Source organism: Leptopilina boulardi, unplaced genomic scaffold (genome assembly GCF_019393585.1).
Source record: "Leptopilina boulardi isolate dan_hultmark-lab unplaced genomic scaffold, ZJU_Lbou_2.1 LbouV2_90, whole genome shotgun sequence".
Lineage (NCBI taxonomy): Eukaryota > Metazoa > Arthropoda > Insecta > Hymenoptera > Figitidae > Leptopilina > Leptopilina boulardi.
In genome coordinates, this window is record NW_026138039.1 from 824,163 (window position 1) to 845,255 (window position 21,093).

General features: G+C 28.5%; 1 protein-coding gene across 4 annotated transcripts in view; it reads left to right on the forward strand.

Annotated features, from left to right (window-relative positions):
• The window catches only part of LOC127290862 (chloride channel CLIC-like protein 1), a 175,872-nt gene that overhangs the window by 154,039 nt on the left and 740 nt on the right, over positions 1 to 21,093 (forward strand). The window lies entirely within an intron of this gene.

Here is a 21,093-nt window from a genome sequence, read left to right on the forward strand (position 1 = left end):
TTTACGGAAATTTCCGCGGTAATTTACAAAAACATATATAGCGCGAACGACAATTAAAAATTTTATTTCAGTAATTTATGGAAATTTATATGGTAATTTATAGAAATTTTGGCTATAACTTATAAAAATATGTAAAGCATAAATCGTTATTAAAGATTTTAAATTCGGTAATTTATGAAAAATTTCGTGGTAATTTACAAAAATATATATAGCGCGAACGACAATTAAAAATTTTATTTTGAGGATTTAGGTGAAAGCGTCGCTCACAATCTGTCAAAAATGGAGCAGTTAGCTACGAAATTAAAAAGTCTTGATGCAGAAATTCCCCAGTCTCTACTTATGGCACGTGTTCTATCGACTCTTACAATTATTTCCACAGTGCGTGGGATTCGGTAGAAGAGGCGAAGAAGACGTTTGAAAATTTAACTTCAAGATTGATGGCTGAGGAAATTCGTAATCAGCAGCAAGACAGCGTTGAAGACTAGTTCATAGCTTTGTTTACAAACAGTAAACAAAGATTTTCGAAGGCCTTGAGTTCGGCTTCAAATAATTCGAAAAATACCTCGGGCAAATCCAGTCAAGATGATAACACGACAAGAAATAACTCTGGGTGCTACACGTGTGGTAAACAAGGCCACAAACGTAAAGACTGTGGTGGGTGTTATATCTGTTGCTCCAAAGGTCACCTGATGAGGATGTGTCCACAAAGGTTCCAGGGAAGGAGCTCAAATTCGAAAAACCAGGCAAATTGTACAGAGGACGACAAGGTGGCGTTTATGAGTACCTATGATGTAGTTGATAAGAGTGGTTGGCTAATAGACTCCGATGAATCAAACCATATGGCGAGAAGGAGGGATTGGTTCTACGAGTTCGAGGAATTCAAAACACCAGTCAGGGTCAAGGTTGGTAACGGCGAGGAAATAAAGGCATACGGGAAAGGTAAAATTCAGATTGAAACTTTTGTTAATAGCGAGAGTGTTCCCGGTATGATGTACGACGTTTTGTACGTTCCGGACTTGAATAGGAATTTATTTTCTGTAAAGGTCGTGGCTTAAATGGGTATTGATTTTTCAATTATAGATTATGGGGAGAATTTTTTATTAATCAGAAATAAAAAAGTAATTGCGCAGGGAACGAACAGCGGTAGTCTTTATAAATTAAATTTACGCGTTGTTATGCCTGAGAATTGTTTTAATGTTGACAAGGTGGATACTTTGCAATTGTGGCACGAACGTTTATGTCATCAAGATAAAAGGCATGTAAAATCTTTTTTGAAAATTAAAGGAATCGATCTTGAGACAAGCGATGAATTGTGTGAGGGATGCGCATACGGTAAACATCATCGGTCTAGTTTTCATCAAAGAACTGAGCGTGCTACGAAAATTCTTGAGGTCATTCATACTGATTTATGTGGCCCTATGCAGCAAGAATCTGTAGGTAGAAAAAAGTATGTACTTGTTTTCAAGGACGAATTTTCAGGGTTTAGGAAAGTGTATTTTCTTCGCGAAAAGTCAGAAGTGCTTGAAAAATTGAAAATTTTTTGTTCAGAAATTGAGAATACTTTCGGGGAAAATGTAAAAGAGGTTCACAGCGATGGAGGCAAGGAGTATGTTAACAAGGGTGTTAAAGGTTTTTTGGAAAGTAAGGGCATAAAGCACACGGTCACTGTTCCTTATACCCCTCAACAGAATGGTATCTCAGAACGAGAGAACCGTATTTTGGTTGAGGCTGCTCGTTCTATGATCTATTCTAAACCGGAATTACCTTTAAATTTGTGGGGTGAGGCGATAAACACCGCCGCATACGTGATTAACAGAACGGGCCCTAGTAAACAATCGGGTAAAACTCCTTTTAAGATTTGGAACGGAAAATCGAGCAATATCGATAATTTAAAAGTTTTAGGTACAGAATATTTTGTGCATATACCAGACGAGAAGAGACGCAAATTAGATAAAAAATCAGTGAAAGGTTTTTTGGTCGGGTACATTGAGAATGGTAGGGGTTTTCGGATTTATGTTCCCAGTATCAAGGATGTCATTTTGAGTCGCGATGTTGTTTTTAAAATAGAAAAATTGGGTCCGACTAATGCTAATGTGAAAATTGATAAGAACGTTGAAAAATCCTCGGATAGTGACGATGAGTCATTTAAACACGGTTTCGCTTATTCTTATTCTTATATATAGTTTTCAGTTTGCCAATAAAGTCTTGATTATATATTATAATCTTCCGACTCCTTTTTTATTTAAAACCTAAACAATTCCATATAGGTTCCTCTATGAAATCCTAGGTCGACATAGGAATCCACATAGAATTCCATGTAAAATCATATATGAAATTCGGACTCGATTTGGTGTATGATTTCATGTAGGAATTTATGATGTTGTATTTACATTGAAATCTATGTGAATTCCTACATTATTTCCTATAATTTTGCTGGCATATTATTTTTGTCAATATCCTTCATAATCAACTCACATCAAATCTTATAAAAAATATATAAAATTCTAAAGATTTCCTTATATGAAATCTTACATACAAGTTTTAATATAGGAAACCATATGGGATTTTATGTACATTCTTACATATGATTTCACATGGATTCCTACATAGGAAATGTAAATGTAAATCATAATTCGACTCTTACGCCGCCAGATGGTGATAATTTTTTTTCTCGCAGTTGAGATCATTATTGAATACTATATAAGCTGAGAATTTAACTCAGAAGGTGTATTGCAAAGCACAATTTTTTTTCTTTTCAGATAAATTGCAGTAATATTATTTAATTTTTAATTTAATAATTTTTAATTTTTGTTAACTGCCTTCTGCATAAAGCAGCCAACATGAAATCCCATGTGATTTCCTATGTTCAAATCCATGTGAAATCATATGTAAGAATGCACATTAAATCCCATATGGTTTCCTGTATTAAAACTTGTATGTAAGATTTCATATAAGGAAATCTTTAGAATTTTATATGATATTTTTTATAAGATTTGATGTGAGTTGATTATGAAGGATATTGACAAAAATAATATGCCAGCAAAATTATAGGAAATAATGTAGGAATTCACATAGATTTCAATGTAGTAACAACATCATAAATTTCTACATGAAATCATACACCAAATCGAGTCCGAATTTCATATATGATTTTACATGGAATTTTCTATGTTCTATGTTCTATGTTCTATGCTATTTTCTATGTGGATTCCTATGTCGACCTAGGATTTCATAACGGTTTTCATAAAGGAACCTATATGGAATCATATATAGGATCCCATGTGGGGATTTTCAATAGGGCAACGACCCCAAAAACCCCCGAATAACAAGTTTCAGGCGAATTTAAGCAAATTTAAAAAAATAGTCCGCCATTTTTGAACAGCTATTTTTAATTTTGAAAAACTAATATCATATTCGTAATCAACGACCCCGAAAACTCCCGAGTAACAAGTTTCAAGCATATTTAAGCAAATTTAAAAAAATTGTCCGCTATTTTGGATCGGTCATTTTGAATTTTGAAAAACTAATGTCATATTCGTAATCAGCGACCTCGAAAACCCCCTAGTAAATAATTTCAGACAGATTTATCAACTTTTAAAAATTTATTAACTTATTTGTTTATAACAAATACATTAATACAATAATGACCTACATTTTTATTTTTATCAATCTCTACACCATTAAGTTCATATTTTATTTCTTCAAATAAATGACAGATTCCATTGGAAATTATAGAAGTGGTTGCTACAGCTGTTCCATCATTTTTTAAAAGTCGTCCACTTATATGAAGCGAACTTTTGCTAGGTAGTAGACAATGGTCTTGATTTTGTACAGTGATTCGAATTTCGTCACTATTATAATATGTTGATGATGTATATGGTTGCTGCACATGCAATTCGTAATGCGCAATAGACTCATCAAAAATTATTGGTTATTCAATGCTTAATATTTCCTCTTCCATAACAAATAATAATAGTGCGATATACAAATACACATACACACGTACAGAATAACTTTAATGTACTTGTTCTCTTCTTTTTACAACCTTTAGTCCCAGATTTTTCAGGAGCTGCAGATTTTGAGGTGATAATCTCTACAGATTTTTCCGTTGACTGAATTGTTTTTAACATGGCGTTTTCGTTTTATAACCGTAACGAACCATATTTTTGTTGTTAAAAACAATACCCATCACCGAAGGGACTTGATGTGTAATTTAATTGTTATAGTTTCTTCTTTAAAATTAACCAAATAACCGTTTTGATCAACATTTCGCAATTGAATGATGACGTGATTTAGTACTTCTACTATTTTATATCTTGGTGGGACAACAGGAAAAAATTGGTGAATTGTATGTACTTTTTCACCATTGATGTATGCTGCTGTAGTAATGATGCACTCCACTCGCAAAGAATTAATTTTAATTATTTATACTGGTTGATCAGATTCATGGTATTCTTGAGCGTTTAATTTTCGTGAAGAAAATCTTAACAAGCTGCTAATAGAGTCGTTAGGTATGTTATTTTCAGTTTTTTTATAAGCACACCAATGAGTTCCAGGACTATCATTGTCATCCAAATTTATTATTCCTAAATCACAATTTTTTAGGACCAGTTAATAGCCGTTCATTACGCATAAAAACTCCTCGAAAATTGGGAATTTTAAATAGTTTTGTTAATTTAAGTAAATCAACATTGGTTAATGCTTGACGTGGTAGCTTTACTTTAGGTCTTTCTGAGCTTTTTTTTCTTTAGCCCTCATCCCTTCTTGTTTGGTTTTAAATGAAGTCCTTACCCTTGCTTGTGTGGTTTTAAATAAAGTCCTTTGCCTAATGTAATAGCTTCCATTGCTTCATTATGACATTTTTTTTCTTCGAGTTGTTATTTTGCAGCATTTGCATTATTCACAGCTTTTGCAACACCAGCAAATCCTCCTGCAAGTGCACCTGTCACACTTAAATCCGCAAAAATGGGAATAAGCAGAGATAAAACACCTTCTATTTTTCCACCAGCTCTTTTTCAGCTACGTGTGCTCCAAGCAAAGCCGATTTAATAACAGTATTCACATTATTATCATTTGATTTCATAGTTTTTTAGCTGCTGATACAATATTTCTTAATGTAGTTAATGGTCTTATACAACAGATAGTGTGGAGGAAACAATTATAAGTGATTATTTGCATATATTGGACAAAAAGAAAAAAGATTTAGACAGTATAATGTTTGAAAATTAGCTAAAGGAAGGTTAATGATTGGTGATTATATCTATAATTGAGAAATTACGTGAAGCGAGAATTATTTATTAACATGTAATTCAATCTCATTTACAAGATGAGTATCGACATACTCGGTCGTCAGTTTAAGGGGTTATATACAGTCACGATTTTCAAAAAATCGACTTTTTTTGCTGCATTTTCTTAAAGTATATATATTTGTCTGTTTTGAAAAAATTTTTATTAAGATTCGAGAAATATTTTCGAAGTTACAGACTAAACTAGAAAGGCGTGCCGTATACATATAATTTATATTATATATTATATATATAATATATTATATGTATATTATATATCACCGTCCCACACGATTTTTCACACACGAAAAAATCAATGATTTTCTGAAACTAGGACCAAAAAAAAGATACTCGTGTCTGGCCGTTTTGCTAGATCAGGTCATTTTTTGCTTTTAGGGGTAAATACAACCCTTAAATGAAAGGTAATAGGAAATCTTGTACGAATTAATAATTTTTTGTGAAACCTGGTATCTCGGAGTTTTCCGGGTCGCTGATTACAAATCTGATGTCAGATTTTCAAAATTCAAAATGGCCGATCCAATATGGCGGTCGAAATTTATAAATACTAATTATTTTTTATAAAACTTGGTATCTAGGGGTTTTTAAGGTCGCTGAGTACGAATCTGAAGTCAGATTTTTAAAATTCAAAATGGCAGATTCAATATGGCGTTTTAAATTTATAAAAGTTCGTCAAATTCACTTGAAACTTGTTACTTGAAGGTTTTTGGAGTTACTGATTACAAATTTCATGTCGGGTTTTCAAAATTAAAAATGGCGGATTCAATATGGTGGTCGAAATTTGTAAATGTTATTAATTTTTTATAAAACTTCGTATCTTTGGGTTTTTGGGGTCGCTGAGTACGCATCTGAAGGTACATTTTTAAAATTTTAAATAGATCTAATAATGTGGAAGATTAGAAAACAATATTTAAAAAATAAAAATTTCCACATATGTGTTTTTTGTATATTGGACAAAGTTAAAACAAATGACAGTTGTTTATATGTTCGTTTTCAGTTGCATAGTTACGGAAAATAGTACATAAAACAAATGACAATTGTAGACTTTTTTACTTTGCACAGCAGTTTTAAACAATCACTTCACATCTTTCAATTCACCTTACTTGAGGCTATTACTGTTATCTAATAAAAATATTCTTACTTACTACAAAGCCTGTTTTGTCATTAAAAAAGTGTCCAATATAAAAAAAAACACATATGTGGAAATTTTTATTTTTTATATATATATTTTTTTAATCTTCTACATTATTAGATCTATTTTGAATTTTAAAAATCTACCTTCAGATGCGTACTCAGCGACCCCAAAACCCCGGAGATACGAAGTTTTATAAAAAATTAATAACATTTATAAAATTCGACCATCATATTGGATCCGCCATTTTGAATTTTGAAAACCCGACATCAAATTTGTAATCAGCGACATTAAAAACCCCTAGATACCAAGTTTTATAAAAAATAATTAATATTTATAAATTTCGACCGCCATATTGAATCCGCCATTTTGAATTTTGAAAATCTGACATCATATTCGTAATCAGCGACCAAAAAAACCCCTAAGTAACAACTTTCAAATGAATTGGTGAATTTTTATAAATTTCGACCGCCGTATTGGATCCGCCATTTTGAATTTTAAAAATCTGACATCAGATTCGTAATCAGCGACCCTGAAAACCCTGAGATACCAGGTTTCATAAAAAATTAATAATTTGTACAAGATTTTCTATCACCTTTCATTTAAGGGTTGTTTTTCCCCTAAAAGCAAAAAATTACCTGATCTAGCAAAACGGCCAGACACGGGTATCTTTTTTTTGGTCCTAGTTTCTGAAAATCATTGATTTTTTCTTCTGTGAAAAAAAAGTTGAATTTTGTCGGACGGTGTATTATATATATATAATTTTCGTATACCTAAATATGCAATTGGAATGGAAGATATGGTCCTGGAATAGACGATTCAATGTAAGTATGAAAAAAAAATTTTAACTCAATGTAAACTGTTTGTGAAACTTAAAATCGCTTTTTCTCAAAACTATGTTTTACAAATCAGTGAACACGATTTCTCGAAAATCACTGAACCGATTTAGCTCTAATTTTCACACAAGCTAAATAACTACTTTTTGCTGTCCTTAATCGAAGATCTTTTAAATAAAATTAAAATTATAATTTTCATCAACACTTGAAGTCGATTTTTTTCCATGAAAATGAATCTTTTTTTCTAGAAGCTGCCATTTTGTCAAAAAGTGATATTTTTTTAATTCCTTCGATTAAGGACTCCATTTTTTAATACAATAACAGAATCTTTTTGACTTTTTGATTTCAGATGATTCTGTCAATTGCTATTATGTTCACCGCGGACCACTTTTTTTCGAGGACCTTTGGGAGATTTGATATAAAGGTCAAAAAGAATAATATTTTTACAAATTAAATATATTTTTTTAAATTTAAAAACATGTAAAACAATATAGAAAAACTTCCGGTTTCATAAATGAATATTCCTTTGAAAAAAAATACCGAAAAACTGCATTTTTTTGACCGCCTGACTGCATATAACCCCTTAAGAGTACAGAAACTCCAAATCGCGGGCCTCCAGGACTTGGTTTTAAGTTTCCATATGAAGGAAATTTTAATGTAGAAAATAAAAAAACTGTAATGTTGCTGATGCTAATAATGAAAACGATGCATTCAACTTGAAACTTCTTAAGAAAATTGTAAAAACTAAATCAAATGACATCTATAAAGTAACAGGATTATTGGAAAACAACATAATTGACAATAATTTAAAAATTACAACATTAGAAGATTCTATGAAAAATTTGTTTGAAAATCTAAAAATAAATTTTGAAAAAAATATAGACGTATTTTCCATCAAAGAGATTATTTCTCGATTGGACAGCAGTCTGAGCGCACTTGAAGCTAATCGAGAAATGTAAGATTAAAAATGTCTGCGAAAAAACTCCAATTGGTGCAAGAGTAGCATAAACCAGCTAGAAGGAATTATAAACGAAGGAAGGTTGACATTCGAGGTATTGATGAAACTTGGCAAGTTGATCTCGTTGAAATGTAACCTTATGCGCGAAAAAATAAAGGTTACAAATACATGTTAACAATCATCAATGTATTCTCCAAGCTTGCATCGGCTGTTCCTGTAATGACTAAAAAAGTAAAGTTGTAGCCAAAGCTATGGAATCGGTTCTAATCAAAGGACGCGGACCAAAAAACTTACAAGTGGATTAAGGAAAAGAATTTTATAATTCTTATTTTAAGAATTTAATGATACGTTATAATATTAAACTATATTCTACTTTTAGTAATTTAAAGGCATCAATTTGTGAACGATTTAATCGTACTTTGAAAACTAAAATGTAGATGAAATTTACATTGCATGATAGTTATAAGTGGATTCACATTTTAAGTGATTCAATATCTTTATATAATAATATTAAACATCGTACTATTAAAATGAAACCAACAGATGTAAATAATCAAAATGAGAGACATTTATTGTTAAATTTTTTAAAGAAAAATTTTACAATTAATAGACAATTAAGGAAATTTTAAGTTTGAGATAAAGTTCGTATAACCCTATCGAAAATTCCGACATCGGAACATAGATTGTAGCCTACATCTGAAACGTTATCTAAATGCATATAGGAAACGATATCGGGAACCATATGGGATGCTATATCGGAAACTATACAGGAATCGATGTTGGAAATTGGGACAGGCAAAGATGTATTTTCCCATATAGTTTCCGATATGGTTTCTACCCAGTTGAAAATTCCGACCTCGTTTACGACGTCGTATTCTAAGTAGTTTGCGACGTAGTAAACGACGTAGAAAACGACATAGTAGCAAACTACGTCGTTTACTACGTCGTTTACGATGTTGCAAAAATTATTTTAATATTATTTATTTAGTAATTTAGTAAGTCCAATATCCAATATTAAAAATTTTAATAATAATTTAAAAAATCAATAATTTGAAAAAAATTTATTTTTATTATTTTTTAATAGTTATTATTATTATTTTATTTTTAATATTTAAATTAAAATAAAAAAATGGTCATCAAAATATTAGTGAAACCATTTCTTCCAAAAAAGAATTTGTCTCAAATCCAATAAAGGAGAGACATCGGGCAGAAAAAAATTTCGACAAGAAAAAAATTTTCGATCACTGCTTATATACCAATCTAATGGCACCTCAACTGCGAGAAACAGTTATGATGTTCGCCCTCCCTGTGGCGTTGAGCGAACTTAAGTCCAGAGCTGAGCCATCAGCGCAGCGCGGAAACATTTGAAAAATTTGATTTTATTAGATATTTTATTTTAAATATGACAAATAATTAACTTAATAAATAATTAATGTCATACATAATTATTAATAACATAATGTCATACTTAATAATTCGTTAATTAATTATTTTTAACGAAAATTTGACAAAAAAAAAATTTGTTGGACAAAAAAAATATTACCATTAAAAAATAATTTTTTTGTTAAATTTTCGTAGTAAAAAAAATTTTTTCAAGACAATTATTTGTGACCTAAAAAAATATCACGATGAGAATATAATTAACAAAAAAAATTACTCGTAGCACACAAAAAATTTCACCATGAGAAAATAATTTTTTTAAAATTTTATTTGTAAAAAATTTATTGGTAGCTCAAAAAAAATATCATGATGAGAAAATAATTTTTTGTCAAATTTTCTCTGTAAATAAATTAATTAACTAAATAACGTACCGTAAAACGGGGTTATTTCGCTCATTGCGGGTAAATTCGCTCACCCACTTTTATGCTTTATTTCAGCTTTAAAATAAAGTTTAATACATTTATTAGCAGGTTAAATTTTCGTAGTAAAAAAATTAATTAACTAATTATTAAGCTAACTAGCAAAATTAAACGCGCGGAAGCGCGCCAAATTGAGGATTTAATTATTTGTTATAAAGAAATTAAAGATTAATATTATTAATAATAATTTAATTTATTAGAATATTATAACATATTAAATGATAATAATGAAAATTATATGTTTACAGGCCTCGGATTATACGACTTTTTCCGACTTTTTTCAAAAATACGACTTTTATCGACTTATTTTAATAAAATGCGACATTTTTTTACATTTGAAAAAAATGTAAATAAAATACATTTTTTTTGTATAAAATGTAGATCTTCTTCAGATCTTCTTCAATTCAATTATTTAACAAATGAACTAAAATGATTTTTCACTAAATTAATTATTTTTAATAATTTTAATTAAATACATCACAAATTCAATTATATCAAAATTATTTTTCAATTAAAATTTTTATGAAATTTAACAATTGTTTATAATTTAAAAAAAATATCACAATAAAATTGAATTATTTTTTAAAAATTTTAATTCAAAATAAACTAAAATTCAATTATTACCTGAGATTTTAATTCAAAATCAATTAAAATTCAATAATTTTCCAAAATTTTCAATTTAAAATTTAATTATTTACCAAGTTTTCAATTTGAAATAAAATTCAATTATTGTCTAAAATTTCTATTCAAAATTAATTATCCAAATTTTCAATCAAAAATGAACTTAAATTAAATTATTATCCAAAATTTCAATTAAAATTCAATTATTTCCCAAAAATTTCAATTCAAAATGAACTGAAATTCAATTATTTTCCAAATTTAAAATCAAATAAAATTTCATTATTTTTAAAAATTTGAATTCAAAATTTCATTATTCTCAAAAATTTGAATTCAAAATTAATTGAATTTTCAATAATTTGAATTTAAAAGCATCTAAAATTTCTAAAATTTTCCATCGAAATTTTTTTTTTTTGAAATTTAATAATTTCAAATATAACTCTAAGGAAATTCAATTATTTTTAACTATTTTAATAATATTCTTTGAAAATTCAACTATGTGAAACCATTTTTCAATTAAAAATGATTTTCAAATTATTGTATTTTGTCCGCATTTTCTAATAAATTTTTAGTGAAATCATCTAAAATTTTAATTACAAAACACTTAAAGTTTCAATTAATTTCAAAAATCTCAATTTTAAATCTTTGAAAATTCAATTAAATTTAAAAAATATTTTCCAAAAATTGTTTGTTAAATTATTTTTAGTTCTGTAAAATTTAATAATTGTTTGAAAATTAACAATATCTTTTGAAATTTAATTATTTCTAAAAATTTCAACTTTAACCCTTCGCAAAGGATTATTATTAAAAAAAAATTTTATTTAAAAATCTGTAAAATATTTTTGTTAAAATGAAAAACAAATCCACTTTTTTTGGAATATAAATCGACTAAAACGACTGTTTTGTGTCTTTAAGTTGATTCGAGGCCTGTGTTTTTATAATTAATATTTAATAGGTAATCGTTGGCCCCTGGTACCTTAAAAATAAATTTTTTTCAAATTACTATCTTGTACGAAATTTCCTGGCGCATCTTTTTTCTCATCATAAATTTTTTGTATTTGTATACAATTCTGAATCAATATACAATTTTTGAATTAATATACAACTTTAAAAAAAAATTTCGTTGGTAAACGTTGTGTACTTCAGCTTCGTGAATTGAATTTTCGAATTTGGAATTTTAAAGAAACTTATTCCGAAATTTGGAAACACAATTATACAACTTTGGCAAAAATGAGAAAAAGAATTGTGAAAATTTGACACGTCATAAGATTACTATTCAAAAAAACACGTGAAATCAGAAAAGGCCAACTTCAAGTTAGGACAGAAAGACAGACCAAACATTTTATTATTATATAATTATTTAATTAATTTTTTTTACAGAGAAATTTTGACAAAAAAAATTATTTTCTCATCGTGATATTTTATTTGTGCCACAAATAATTTTTTTACTGAGAAAATTTAAAAATAAATAAATTTCTCATCGTAATATTTTTTTGTGCTACGTATAATTTTTTTGTTAAATTTTTTACAGAGAAATTTTTACAACAAAATTATTTTTCATCGTGATTTTTTTTAAAAACACAAATTTTTTTTTTCAAAGAAAATTTGAAAAAAAATTATTATTTTATCATTGTGTTATTCTTTTGTGCTACGAATAAATTTTTGGTAAATTTTCGTAGTAAAAAAAATCAACGATTTATTACGGTATTTAGTGAATTAATTGTTTTGGAGAGAAAAATTGATAAAAAAGTTATTTTCTTATCGTGATAATTTTTTTAGGCCACAAAATATTTTTTTTACAGAGAAAATTTAAAGATAATTAAATTTCTCATCTTGATATTATTTTTGTGCTACAAATATTTTTTTGTTACATTTTCGTTGTAAAAAATTAAGTAAATATTAATTACCGTAAAACAGGGTTATTTCGCTCAGTGCGGGTAAAGTCGCTCACCCATTTTTTTGCTTTAAATTTGATTAAAAACTAAAATTTAGTATTTCTATTAACAAATTTAACATTTTTACCTGCTAATAAATGTATTAAACTTTATTTTAAAGCTGAAATAAAGCATAAAAGTGGGTGAGCGAATTTACCCGCAATGAGCGAAATAACCCCGTTTTACGGTACGTTATTTAGTTAATTAATTTATTTACAGAGAAAATTTGACAAAAAATTATTTTCTCATCATGATATTTTTTTTGAGCTACCAATAAATTTTTTACAAATAAAATTTTAAAAAAATTATTTTCTCATGGTGAAATTTTTTGTGTGCTACGAGTAATTTTTTTTGTTAATTATATTCTCATCGTGATATTTTTTTAGGTCACAAATAATTGTCTTGAAAAAATTTTTTTTACTACGAAAATTTAACAAAAAAATTATTTTTTAATGGTAATATTTTTTTTGTCCAACAAATTTTTTTTTTGTCAAATTTTCGTTAAAAATAATTAATTAACGAATTATTAAGTATGACATTATGTTATTAATAATTATTTATGACATTAATTATTTATTAAGTTAATTATTTGTCATATTTAAAATAAAATAAAATATCTAATAAAATCAAATTTTTCAAATGTTTCCGCGCTGCGCTGATGGCTCAGCTCTGGACTTAAGTTCGCTCAACGCCACAGGGAGGGCGAACATCATAACTGTTTCTCGCAGTTGAGGTGCCATTAGATTGGTATATAAGCAGTGATCGAAAATTTTTTTCTTGTCGAAATTTTTTTCTGCCCGATGTCTCTCCTTTATTGGATTTGAGACAAATTCTTTTTTGGAAGAAATGGTTTCACTAATATTTTGATGACCATTTTTTTATTTTAATTTAAATATTAAAAATAAAATAATAATAATAACTATTAAAAAATAATAAAAATAAATTTTTTTCAAATTATTGATTTTTTAAATTATTATTAAAATTTTTAATATTGGATATTGGACTTACTAAATTACTAAATAAATAATATTAAAATAATTTTTGCAACATCGTAAACGACGTAGTAAACGACGTAGTTTGCTACTATGTCGTTTTCTACGTCGTTTACTACGTCGCAAACTACTTAGAATACGACGTCGTAAACGAGGTCGGAATTTTCAACTGGGTAGAAACCATATCGGAAACTATATGGGAAAATACATCTTTGCCTGTCCCAATTTCCAACATCGATTCCTGTATAGTTTCCGATATAGCATCCCATATGGTTCCCGATATAGTTTCCTATATGCATTTAGATAACGTTTCAGATGTAGGCTACAATCTATGTTCCGATGTCGGAATTTTCGATAGGGAAGTAAATTTAAACATATTTTTGAAAAAGGTTATACTCCAAACACTGAAATATATAATATGGAACGGGCAGTCTATCCCTTACCGCGGCTTTAAGAGACAGACAATGCGCAGGTATCGTTTTCTCTCTCGGTACAGGCAGCTTCGAAAGTTACTCAAATATTATTATTGTAAAGATCTGCAGGAAGATACAAAAATGTAATAAATAAATATTGATGTATGTTAACAATATTAATATATAATATATATAACATATATTAATATCATTAATATTGATATTATAAATCTTATATTAAATATTGATAAGTTATATAATTGTTGTAAGGTACATTTAATATTATGACATTTTTATTAAACTTTGTTTCATCATTAATAATTATTAATTTTATTTCTAATTACAATTTTACAGCAACTTGAGTGACTCCGTGTGGTTGTTGAAAATTCTGAAAAAGAATAATATTTTTTGAAAAATCTAAATTATTTTTTTTATTAATATACTAAGAAATTTTTTTCAATACCCAAATACCAAAAAATTCATGCATGCAGTGTTTTTAAAAAATTCAAAAAGTTTTAAATATTAAACAAATAAAAAATTACCCAAAATATTTTTCTATATGGAATAAACACAAAGAAAAAAAATGTAATATAAAACTTTGAAAAAAATATATTCGCAACAAAAAATACAAAAAAAATAAGCACAGTAAAAAATTATCAGATACTATCGAAGTTATAACAATATATTACATATAGTCTTTCTCTCAAACGCAAATAGTTATTAAAAATAACAGATTGTCTATGTAAATTTCGAATATAAACATAAAAAATTAATTAATTAAAATTTATTCATTTAAAATAATATTAATGCCATATAATAATATTAATAATGTTAAATATTCTAAAAGAACTTTTTATAAATAAAATTTAATAAATATAACATTCACTTACTTAAAATATGACACATTGTCATTCGGTTTCCATACATTACGGCAATTTGACACTCAACAAGATCTCACCATTTTTTCGCAAATTTATTTCCAAAAAATTGTCGTTAACTTGCCTTGACTCAGCAATGGTAATATAATAATAAACCATAATAAACAGTGACAGTTTCAAACTTTTGCACTTCACTGTGCTGACGCGTTCTGCGTCTGCGTACAAAATTAGTGAGAGAGAAAGTAATACCTGCGGATAGTCTGTCTCACAGCCGTTCTCCTCTCACAACCTAGACTAGCATTGCCTGTTCCATTAGTATATATTTCAGTGACTCCAAATTGGACAACAGAAATATTTACTGTTAGTTATGTAAAGAATACGAATCCAGTAACATATCTTTTAAAAGATTATCAAGAAAGTCCAATCAGTGGATGTTTTTACCATCAAGAACTTTCTAATGTTAAATATTCTGATATTTATTTAGTTGAAAAAATACTTAAAACACGAGGTTCTCAATTATTTGTAAAATGGTTAGGTTTTGATAGTACACATAACAGTTGGGTAAATGAATCTCACATGTAATAAGTTTAAATTAATAATAAAAGCATATTTATTTCTAAGTACAATTTGTTTACATTAATGTAGATCCAATTCCATTAATCTTAGGAATCATTTCACACAATATTTTCACATAAATTTTTTAAATCAAAAGTAATAATGTCAAAAAATAATGTCTTAAATTCTAAACATGTAAAATCATGTTTTCTTTCCATTTTTATGATTAACTTATTATAATTTTTTTGAATAAAATTTTCTATTTCTTTTTAACTGAAAACATTTTTATGCTGTAAGAATAAAAAAATTTCGTGATATAAAAAACTACGACAAGTGACAGATCAAGGTCATTATACTAAAACTAAAAATGTAAAACGAAAAGACTAGGTGAAACGCACGGACGTTAAACAAAGACCTTAGGCTCCCACCACGGAACGGCTGCGAGACATCGAGATCCTCCACAAAAGATGCGCGTCGCCTAGCCGAAATCAGATCGAGAGCTTCGTCTAAGACCAACACATGGTAGATGCTTCACCCATAACTACGAACACGAAGAGTCGACGACAACGGCAACGACTATTCAATCTAAGTCTCACTTAGATTGAAACTTTCTTACGTGGAGAATTGTTTTGTTCTTTAAACACACAATAATTGAGTATCACCCCATTATTTTAACGGTAAATTGAGTATCACTCAATTCCCTTTTTTTAAGTAAAGAATTCCTTATTTCTCTCGTGTTTCTTATAATTTTTAAATACGGTTCCAAATAGAATAAAATCCTTTTTTTACCGAAATTCGCGCTATTCGAAACGATTGCTCTTTTTTTTAGAAACTCGAAACACGCTTCGATAATTATTTGCGTTCCATTCAACGTAATTGATGTAGCTGTAAATGTAGTATATTTCTTTTAGTTTGTAAATATAATTTTATCAAATGTAAATATTAAATTTCCGATAATTTGTAACTTTATGTAAAACTTTTATTTTTAAAATTAGAAACCCTGATCCGGCGAGCTAATCCGCATATTTTTTTACTTACATTCGTTACAGATTTCTGGCGCCCGAACAGGGACGTTATCGCGTAATTCTTTTATATTTTATTTCATTTAAAAAAAGGGAATTGAGTGATACTCAATTTACCATTAAAATAATTCCATGATACCCAATTATTGTGTGTTTAAAGAACAAAACAATTCTCCACGTAAGAAAGTTTCAATCTAAGTTAGACTTAGATTAAATAATTGTTGTCGTCGACTTTTCGTGTTCGTGGCTATGGGGGAAGCATCTACCATGTGTTGGTTTTCGACGAAGCTCTCGATCCCTAGAGTCAGACTCTAGTCTAAAGTCGATGAGTGAAACTCAGCGAATGCAATTTAAGACTTTTTTGACTTTGAAAAATATATTTATTGTTCATAAAATACACAGTTAAGTTTACAAAAGAAACATTATAAAATATATAAGCTATCGTTTCGGGTACGCAGTTCTCTTAGGAACTTTAACCCCAGTAAATAAAAATCTCTGATTTCTTATTTATATTTTTGATTTAGATCGGTTATGATCGTTAGTTAAAATAATATTTATTTAAGTAAAAATGTTAATAAAAAACTTATTAGAAAACTTAATCTACGACTTAAAAGAAAATAAAAATATATACAGCCTTATTAACTACATAACACTTAATGCATACTAAAAAACACTTAAATCTAATAACAAACTATCTACTGCCCGATCAGAATTTGATACGGCATTCTGTACTTAAGTCTAAATGGCATCTCATCCTTTGTCTTATAAACTATAAATTCATTTCTTATATCGTTTAATACTTCAGAATTCTCTATTTGTTCTACATAGAATTTTCTTGTCGCATCACATATATGTTCCCTTATAGGTCGCACATTACATTTTTTATGTAGATCGCTGTTTCTGTCTCTAGGACCGGCTTTGCAAATTATTCTTAGACATTTATTTTGAATGACTTGTAACTTATTAATATTACTTTCACACGTATTAGACCATACAGGTATTGCATACAACATAACAGGTAATACTATCATTTTAAATAAAATAATTTTATTTTTAATACTTAGTGTACTACATCTACCTATTAAACAATTTATTATGCTAATAATACCATATGCGTTTTTTCTTATAGAATTAATTTGGTCTTTGAACAGTAGCTTCTTATCTAAGATTAGACCCAGAAATTTTGCTTGATTATTTGATATTATTTTATGCTCATCTACATAAAAGTCAGGGACACTTTCTTTTCTTTTTAGATGTTTAAAGTAAACTAATTCAGTTTTAGCTGAGTTAACCTTCAATTTCCATTTATCAAAGAACTCAAGCAAAACCTCTAGGTAATTCTGTAATTTTTTCACAGCCAAGCTTAATTTTAACGAAGATACATATACTGCCGTATCATCGGCAAAAAGCGAAAGTTTAACTTCATCAGATTTTGGTATTTCATTAATATATAGTATAAAAAGCACCGGGCCTAGAATCGAACCTTGTGGCACTCCAGCTTCAATTGTTTTTTCATTAGAATCTGTTTTATTTGCAGTGACAATAAAAGATCTGTTTTTTAAATAATTTTGTATTATTTTAATTATATAAAGTGGAAAATTATATTTTTGCAATTTATAAATAAGACCTTCATGCCACACAGTGTCGAATGCTTTTTCAATGTCAAGTAGCACCATCGCAGTGGATTTTTTGATATTAAAATTTGTACTTATATGATTTGTTACCCTAAAAAGCTGTTGTACAGTGTTTCTCTTTTCGCGGAATCCAAATTGTTGTGGAATTAGTAAGTTATTTGCCAATTCAAAATCTTTAATCCTATTTAGAATAATTTTTTCATAAACTTTACTGAGCGTGGGCAAAAGACTGATTGGCCTATAGCTCTGTGGGAAGAGTTTATCCTTTCCAGGTTTGTGGAATGGTAAAATTCTTGCTTTTTTCCAAACGGATGGAAAATATGAAATTTCGAAGCAAGCATTGAAAATATAAGTGAGCTGTACAAAAGCCTTTTTTGGTAATTGTTTAAGAACTATATTTTGTATATTATCCAAGCCCGGTGCTTTAATGCAATTTAAGCTTCGAAACGCCGATTTATATACCTGCTCGTGGGACGATCGATGGAGGGAGTAAATCGACAAATTTGCGCTGAGCTACTCTGACTTCGACTAGGCGACGCGCATCTTCGATGGTGGATCTCGATGTCTCGCAGCCGTTCCGTGGTGGGAACTTAAGGTCTTTCTTTAAGGTCCGTGCGTTTTACCTAGTCTTTTCGTTTTACATTTTTAGTTTTAGTATAATGACCTTGATCTGTCACTTTTCGTGGTTTCTTATATCACGAAATTTTTTATATTCTTACAATGACACAATACTTCTGTAATAAATTTCACAATTAAATTACACATTTTCGTCAAACGTATAGAAGATAAATTTTCAAATCGCTGATCAACACAAGAAATAAGATCGTCCAAAATTTTAAAAGACCATTTTTTCATAATAAATGCACGGAAAAAATTTTGGTGCATCAGATGCGCAATCTACGGTAGAACTGTTGTACTATGGGTTGCGGGCAACTGTTATCCTGATTTGGCGCGTCAGAAGCGCTGTAAGGGACATCAGACGCACTGTACGGGACATAGGTTGCACCAAACCGGGATAACTGATGTCCGTTTTTAAAGTACAAAATTTTTTTAACTAACCAGTACAACTGGTGCACCAAAATTTTTTCCGTGTGGATAACATGATTTTTCATTTCTTCTATCTTCCAGTGCAACTGTATTTTCCTTTAAAAAAATTCCAAAACGTATTTGAAAATTTCCAAAAGTAATAATATCCGTCGAGGTTTGATTTCCATTGAAGTAAGATGTGATCGTTTTCATAAGACTTTTAAAAATTGACCACTCCTTCCGATCAAATAATACACTGCTTCTTGCATGACTCGAATCAAATTTTAAAACACTGCATAATTCACCTTTATTGACAATTTGTACTCCTATTGTAACTTGTTTAGTAAATGATGAATTTAAATTAAATATACTTGAAAGAATCAGTTGATTTCTCTGCATATAAGACATTGTTGTTTTTTTATAATTCAAGAAATTCAATATAATTATAAACTCCTCCAAGATATTTAAGGCCCAATTTTTTTTCAGACAATCCTTTTAAATGAGTTAATAGATTTTCATTCTCATTAATGTCCACCACAATTCGATAACCAAATCTGATTTTGACGAGATGTAAATCCGAAATGATGTACGTTTCATTCACTTCCAATTCAGTTAATTTTTTCTTTGCTAGATAAACCTTACCATAACCTGTCTCATTTAACTTTTGGAAATTCATGTTTTTATTTAATATTTAATTTTTCAAATTTGTCAGTTAAATCTCTGTAATTTTTTTTCAGAATGTGAACACAAACTTTTGTTAAGACTTAATTTTTTAAATCTTTCTGATAAATCTTTAAAATGTCGAGACTCTTGAATTCGTTTATTTAAGTTCCGATAAAATTCAAAATTTTGTTTCACTTCACTGTTACTCATTCGAGGTTGTCAAGTTCTAGCTTTGTAAGAAACTAATGAACAATGCTGAACTTTACTTCCCTTTTATACGCACCAGATTGCTAATAAAAATTCCATGTTACAATAATATCCCTTGATAAACAAAGCTTGAATGACAATTTTTAAATTCCAATTGTTACAAACGAAACTGTTAAAAAGTTTCAACTTGCAAAAATTATTTAAAGTTTCTATCTTATCTGTTTAAAGGATTCATTTCAGGTCTTATTTGCATAAATATTCCTGAGTGAAAAATAATATAGTACAAAATAAATTCCTCGGATATTATATTTATAATAAATAAAACCTTCAACATTCTTTACTGCAAAAATAAAATTGCGCAATCAAAAATATATGCGCAGGCTTCTGGATATAGCTAAAGTCAACGCTTTATCCAGAAGCCTCCTTACATATCTACTGTTATTAACAATAATGTTTGGACGAGTATACTTATACGGTAACACTTCAGTATTTCTGAAAGGAGCGACCCATAACCTTTTTATTTTCTTTTTCGTTATAATGTACCTATCATTACTTTTCATAATTATTATTAATAGCTCAGGGTCTTTAGATAGACTTTTTTCCGGAAACCCTTGAATAGTTTTTAATTATTTTACCATGAAAATCAGTATTTTTAAGCTTTTAACCCCTTTATTGTTAGAGAAAAACTTGATACTGTGGTCTCAAAATGTCCAACAAATTCTGGTCAACAAATTTTCATGAAACTTAGTATATAAGAGTTCTTGGGGTCTCTGAATTAAAAAAAATTTCAAGATTTTCCATTGTTTTTTAATTGTTTATTATTTAAGCAAAAAAATTATTTAATTATTACTTAAGCCAATACCATTGATACATGTAGTGTGCAAATAATGATATAAAAGAATTTATCTTACAATTTAATAAATAAAATAGAAAATTTCATTTTTTTGTGCTAAGATGATCATGACACAACGTATGTATCGCTGACAGTTTGGGCCCCTAATTTCTCACGACACAGTGTATATGTCGCTGACAGTAAAGAGGTTAAGTGATTTGATAGTGTTCT